Source organism: Bufo bufo, chromosome 4 (assembly GCF_905171765.1).
Source record: "Bufo bufo chromosome 4, aBufBuf1.1, whole genome shotgun sequence".
Classification (NCBI taxonomy): Eukaryota; Metazoa; Chordata; class Amphibia; order Anura; family Bufonidae; genus Bufo; species Bufo bufo.
The window spans coordinates 33,769,237-33,776,336 of record NC_053392.1 but is presented as its reverse complement, the minus strand read 5'-3'; positions in this window follow the sequence as shown (position 1 = coordinate 33,776,336).

Below are 7,100 nucleotides of genomic sequence, written 5' to 3'. Positions count from 1 at the left end.
AGGTGTTGTCGGGAGTCTGGTATGAGGCATTAGGTGTTGTCGGGAGTCTGGTATGAGGCATTAGGTGTCAGGAGTCTGGTATGAGGCATTAGGTGTTGTCGGGAGTCTGGTATGAGGCATTAGGTGTCAGGAGTCTGGTATGAGGCATTAGGTGTTGTCGGGAGTCTGGTATGAGGCATTAGGTGTTGTCGGGAGTCTGGTTTGAGGCATTAGGTGTTGTCAGGAGTCTGGTTTGAGGCATTAGGTGTTGTCGGGAGTCTGGTATGAGGCATTAGGTGTTGTCGGGAGTCTCGTATGAGGCATTAGGTGTTGTCGGGAGTCTGGTTTGAGGCATTAGGTGTTGTCGGGAGCCGGTTATGAGGCATTAGGTGTTGTCAGGAGTCTGGTATGAGGCATTAGGTGTTGTCAGGAGTCTGGTATGAGGCATTAGGTGTTGTCGGGAGTCTGGTATGAGGCATTAGGTGTTGTCGGGAGTCTGGTATGAGGCATTAGGTGTCAGGAGTCTGGTATGAGGCATTAGGTGTTGTCGGGAGTCTGGTATGAGGCATTAGGTGTTGTCAGGAGTCTGGTATGAGGCATTAGGTGTTGTCGGGAGTCTGGTATGAGGCATTAGGTGTCAGGAGTCTGGTTTGAGGCATTAGGTGTTGTCGGGAGTCTGGTATGAGGCATTAGGTGTCAGGAGTCTGGTATGAGGCATTAGGTGTTGTCGGGAGTCTGGTATGAGGCATTAGGTGTCAGGAGTCTGGTATGAGGCATTAGGTGTTGTCAGGAGTCTGGTATGAGGCATTAGGTGTTGTCAGGAGTCTGGTATGAGGCATTAGGTGTTGTCGGGAGTCTGGTATGAGGCATTAGGTGTTGTCGGGAGTCTGGTATGAGGCATTAGGTGTCAGGAGTCTGGTTTGAGGCATTAGGTGTTGTCGGGAGTCTGGTATGAGGCATTAGGTGTCAGGAGTCTGGTATGAGGCATTAGGTGTTGTCGGGAGTCTGGTATGAGGCATTAGGTGTTGTCGGGAGTCTGGTTTGAGGCATTAGGTGTTGTCGGGAGTCTGGTATGAGGCATTAGGTGTTGTCGGGAGTCTGGTATGAGGCATTAGGTGTTGTCGGGAGTCTGGTTTGAGGTATTAGGTGTTGTCAGGAGTCTGGTATGAGGCATTAGGTGTTGTCGGGAGTCTGGTATGAGGCATTAGGTGTTGTCGGGAGTCTGGTTTGAGGTATTAGGTGTTGTCGGGAGTCTGTTTTGAGGCATTAGGTGTTGTCGGGAGTCTGGTTTGAGGCATTAGGTGTTGTCGGGAGTCTGGTTTGAGGCATTAGGTGTTGTCGGGAGTCTGGTATGAGGCATTAGGTGTTGTCAGGAGTCTGGTTTGAGGTATTAGGTGTTGTCGGGAGTCTGGTTTGAGGCATTAGGTGTTGTCGGGAGTCTGGTATGAGGCATTAGATGTCAGGAGTCTGGTTTGAGGTATTAGGTGTTGTCGGGAGTCTGGTTTGAGGTATTAGGTGTTGTCGGGAGTCTGGTTTGAGGCATTAGGTGTTGTCAGGAGTCTGGTTTGAGGTATTAGGTGTTGTCAGGAGTCTGGTTTGAGGCATTAGGTGTCAGGAGTCTGGTATGAGGCATTAGGTGTTGTCAGGAGTCTGGTATGAGGCATTAGGTGTTGTCGGGAGTCTGGTTTGAGGCATTAGGTGTTGTCGGGAGTCTGGTTTGAGGTATTAGGTGTTGTCGGGAGTCTGGTTTGAGGCATTAGGTGTTGTCGGGAGTCTGGTTTGAGGCATTAGGTGTTGTCAGGAGTCTGGTATGAGGCATTAGGTGTTGTCGGGAGTCTGGTTTGAGGTATTAGGTGTTGTCGGGAGTCTGGTTTGAGGCATTAGGTGTTGTCGGGAGTCTGGTTTGAGGCATTAGGTGTTGTCAGGAGTCTGGTTTGAGGCATTAGGTGTTGTCGGGAGTCTGGTTTGAGGCATTAGGTGTTGTCGGGAGTCTGGTTTGAGGCATTAGGTGTTGTCGGGAGCCGGTTATGAGGCATTAGGTGTTGTCAGGAGTCTGGTATGAGGCATTAGGTGTTGTCAGGAGTCTGGTATGAGGCATTAGGTGTTGTCGGGAGTCTGGTATGAGGCATTAGGTGTTGTCGGGAGTCTGGTATGAGGCATTAGGTGTTGTCGGGAGTCTGGTATGAGGCATTAGGTGTCAGGAGTCTGGTATGAGGCATTAGGTGTTGTCGGGAGTCTGGTATGAGGCATTAGGTGTCAGGAGTCTGGTATGAGGCATTAGGTGTTGTCGGGAGTCTGGTATGAGGCATTAGGTGTCAGGAGTCTGGTATGAGGCATTAGGTGTTGTCAGGAGTCTGGTATGAGGCATTAGGTGTTGTCGGGAGTCTGGTATGAGGCATTAGGTGTTGTCGGGAGTCTGGTATGAGGCATTAGGTGTTGTCGGGAGTCTGGTATGAGGCATTAGGTGTCAGGAGTCTGGTTTGAGGCATTAGGTGTTGTCGGGAGTCTGGTATGAGGCATTAGGTGTCAGGAGTCTGGTATGAGGCATTAGGTGTTGTCGGGAGTCTGGTATGAGGCATTAGGTGTTGTCGGGAGTCTGGTTTGAGGCATTAGGTGTTGTCGGGAGTCTGGTATGAGGCATTAGGTGTCAGGAGTCTGGTATGAGGCATTAGGTGTTGTCGGGAGTCTGGTATGAGGCATTAGGTGTTGTCGGGAGTCTGGTATGAGGCATTAGGTGTTGTCGGGAGTCTGGTATGAGGCATTAGGTGTCAGGAGTCTGGTATGAGGCATTAGGTGTTGTCGGGAGTCTGGTATGAGGCATTAGGTGTCAGGAGTCTGGTATGAGGCATTAGGTGTTGTCAGGAGTCTGGTATGAGGCATTAGGTGTTGTCGGGAGTCTGGTATGAGGCATTAGGTGTCAGGAGTCTGGTATGAGGCATTAGGTGTTGTCGGGAGTCTGGTATGAGGCATTAGGTGTCAGGAGTCTGGTATGAGGCATTAGGTGTTGTCAGGAGTCTGGTATGAGGCATTAGGTGTTGTCAGGAGTCTGGTATGAGGCATTAGGTGTTGTCGGGAGTCTGGTATGAGGCATTAGGTGTTGTCGGGAGTCTGGTATGAGGCATTAGGTGTCAGGAGTCTGGTTTGAGGCATTAGGTGTTGTCGGGAGTCTGGTATGAGGCATTAGGTGTCAGGAGTCTGGTATGAGGCATTAGGTGTTGTCGGGAGTCTGGTATGAGGCATTAGGTGTTGTCGGGAGTCTGGTATGAGGCATTAGGTGTTGTCGGGAGTCTGGTATGAGGCATTAGGTGTTGTCAGGAGTCTGGTATGAGGCATTAGGTGTTGTCGGGAGTCTGGTATGAGGCATTAGGTGTTGTCGGGAGTCTGGTATGAGGCATTAGGTGTCAGGAGTCTGGTTTGAGGCATTAGGTGTTGTCGGGAGTCTGGTATGAGGCATTAGGTGTCAGGAGTCTGGTATGAGGCATTAGGTGTTGTCGGGAGTCTGGTATGAGGCATTAGGTGTTGTCGGGAGTCTGGTTTGAGGCATTAGGTGTTGTCGGGAGTCTGGTATGAGGCATTAGGTGTTGTCGGGAGTCTGGTATGAGGCATTAGGTGTTGTCGGGAGTCTGGTTTGAGGTATTAGGTGTTGTCAGGAGTCTGGTATGAGGCATTAGGTGTTGTCGGGAGTCTGGTATGAGGCATTAGGTGTTGTCGGGAGTCTGGTTTGAGGTATTAGGTGTTGTCGGGAGTCTGTTTTGAGGCATTAGGTGTTGTCGGGAGTCTGGTTTGAGGCATTAGGTGTTGTCGGGAGTCTGGTTTGAGGCATTAGGTGTTGTCGGGAGTCTGGTATGAGGCATTAGGTGTTGTCAGGAGTCTGGTTTGAGGTATTAGGTGTTGTCGGGAGTCTGGTTTGAGGCATTAGGTGTTGTCGGGAGTCTGGTATGAGGCATTAGATGTCAGGAGTCTGGTTTGAGGTATTAGGTGTTGTCGGGAGTCTGGTTTGAGGTATTAGGTGTTGTCGGGAGTCTGGTTTGAGGTATTAGGTGTTGTCAGGAGTCTGGTTTGAGGTATTAGGTGTTGTCAGGAGTCTGGTTTGAGGCATTAGGTGTCAGGAGTCTGGTATGAGGCATTAGGTGTTGTCAGGAGTCTGGTATGAGGCATTAGGTGTTGTCGGGAGTCTGGTTTGAGGCATTAGGTGTTGTCGGGAGTCTGGTTTGAGGTATTAGGTGTTGTCGGGAGTCTGGTTTGAGGCATTAGGTGTTGTCGGGAGTCTGGTTTGAGGCATTAGGTGTTGTCAGGAGTCTGGTATGAGGCATTAGGTGTTGTCGGGAGTCTGGTTTGAGGTATTAGGTGTTGTCGGGAGTCTGGTTTGAGGCATTAGGTGTTGTCGGGAGTCTGGTTTGAGGCATTAGGTGTTGTCGGGAGTCTGGTTTGAGGCATTAGGTGTTGTCGGGAGTCTGGTTTGAGGCATTAGGTGTTGTCGGGAGTCTGGTTTGAGGCATTAGGTGTTGTCGGGAGCCGGTTATGAGGCATTAGGTGTTGTCAGGAGTCTGGTATGAGGCATTAGGTGTTGTCAGGAGTCTGGTTTGAGGCATTAGGTGTTGTCGGGAGTCTGGTATGAGGCATTAGGTGTTGTCGGGAGTCTGGTATGAGGCATTAGGTGTTGTCGGGAGTCTGGTATGAGGCATTAGGTGTCAGGAGTCTGGTATGAGGCATTAGGTGTTGTCGGGAGTCTGGTATGAGGCATTAGGTGTCAGGAGTCTGGTATGAGGCATTAGGTGTTGTCGGGAGTCTGGTATGAGGCATTAGGTGTTGTCGGGAGTCTGGTTTGAGGCATTAGGTGTTGTCAGGAGTCTGGTTTGAGGCATTAGGTGTTGTCGGGAGTCTGGTATGAGGCATTAGGTGTTGTCGGGAGTCTCGTATGAGGCATTAGGTGTTGTCGGGAGTCTGGTTTGAGGCATTAGGTGTTGTCGGGAGCCGGTTATGAGGCATTAGGTGTTGTCAGGAGTCTGGTATGAGGCATTAGGTGTTGTCAGGAGTCTGGTATGAGGCATTAGGTGTTGTCGGGAGTCTGGTATGAGGCATTAGGTGTTGTCGGGAGTCTGGTATGAGGCATTAGGTGTCAGGAGTCTGGTATGAGGCATTAGGTGTTGTCGGGAGTCTGGTATGAGGCATTAGGTGTTGTCGGGAGTCTGGTATGAGGCATTAGGTGTCAGGAGTCTGGTTTGAGGCATTAGGTGTTGTCGGGAGTCTGGTATGAGGCATTAGGTGTCAGGAGTCTGGTATGAGGCATTAGGTGTTGTCAGGAGTCTGGTATGAGGCATTAGGTGTTGTCGGGAGTCTGGTATGAGGCATTAGGTGTTGTCGGGAGTCTGGTATGAGGCATTAGGTGTCAGGAGTCTGGTTTGAGGCATTAGGTGTTGTCGGGAGTCTGGTATGAGGCATTAGGTGTCAGGAGTCTGGTATGAGGCATTAGGTGTTGTCGGGAGTCTGGTATGAGGCATTAGGTGTTGTCGGGAGTCTGGTTTGAGGCATTAGGTGTTGTCGGGAGTCTGGTATGAGGCATTAGGTGTTGTCGGGAGTCTGGTATGAGGCATTAGGTGTTGTCGGGAGTCTGGTTTGAGGTATTAGGTGTTGTCAGGAGTCTGGTATGAGGCATTAGGTGTTGTCGGGAGTCTGGTATGAGGCATTAGGTGTTGTCGGGAGTCTGGTTTGAGGTATTAGGTGTTGTCGGGAGTCTGGTTTGAGGCATTAGGTGTTGTCGGGAGTCTGGTTTGAGGCATTAGGTGTTGTCGGGAGTCTGGTTTGAGGCATTAGGTGTTGTCGGGAGTCTGGTATGAGGCATTAGGTGTTGTCAGGAGTCTGGTTTGAGGTATTAGGTGTTGTCGGGAGTCTGGTTTGAGGCATTAGGTGTTGTCGGGAGTCTGGTATGAGGCATTAGATGTCAGGAGTCTGGTTTGAGGTATTAGGTGTTGTCGGGAGTCTGGTTTGAGGTATTAGGTGTTGTCGGGAGTCTGGTTTGAGGTATTAGGTGTTGTCAGGAGTCTGGTTTGAGGTATTAGGTGTCAGGAGTCTGGTATGAGGCATTAGGTGTTGTCAGGAGTCTGGTTTGAGGCATTAGGTGTCAGGAGTCTGGTATGAGGCATTAGGTGTTGTCAGGAGTCTGGTTTGAGGCATTAGGTGTTGTCGGGAGTCTGGTATGAGGCATTAGGTGTTGTCGGGAGTCTGGTATGAGGCATTAGATGTCAGGAGTCTGGTTTGAGGTATTAGGTGTTGTCAGGAGTCTGGTTTGAGGTATTAGGTGTTGTCGGGAGTCTGGTTTGAGGTATTAGGTGTTGTCGGGAGTCTGGTTTGAGGCATTAGGTGTTGTCGGGAGTCTGGTATGAGGCATTAGATGTCAGGAGTCTGGTTTGAGGTATTAGGTGTTGTCGGGAGTCTGGTTTGAGGTATTAGGTGTTGTCGGGAGTCTGGTTTGAGGTATTAGGTGTTGTCAGGAGTCTGGTTTGAGGTATTAGGTGTTGTCAGGAGTCTGGTTTGAGGCATTAGGTGTCAGGAGTCTGGTATGAGGCATTAGGTGTTGTCAGGAGTCTGGTTTGAGGCATTAGGTGTTGTCGGGAGTCTGGTATGAGGCATTAGGTGTTGTCGGGAGTCTGGTTTGAGGCATTAGGTGTTGTAGGGAGTCTGGTTTGAGGTATTAGGTGTTGTCGGGAGTCTGGTTTGAGGTATTAGGTGTTGTCGGGAGTCTGGTTTGAGGTATTAGGTGTTGTCGGGAGTCTGGTTTGAGGCATTAGGTGTTGTCGGGAGTCTGGTTTGAGGCATTAGGTGTTGTCAGGAGTCTGGTATGAGGCATTAGGTGTTGTCGGGAGTCTGGTTTGAGGTATTAGGTGTTGTCGGGAGTCTGGTTTGAGGCATTAGGTGTTGTCGGGAGTCTGGTTTGAGGCATTAGATGTCAGGAGTCTGGTTTGAGGCATTAGGTGTTGTCGGGAGTCTGGTTTGAGGCATTAGGTGTCAGGAGTCTGGTATGAGGCATTAGGTGTCAGGAGTCTGGTTTGAGGTATTAGGTGTTGTCGGGAGTCTGGTTTGAGGTATTAGGTGTTGTCAGGAGTCTGTTTTGAGGTATTAGG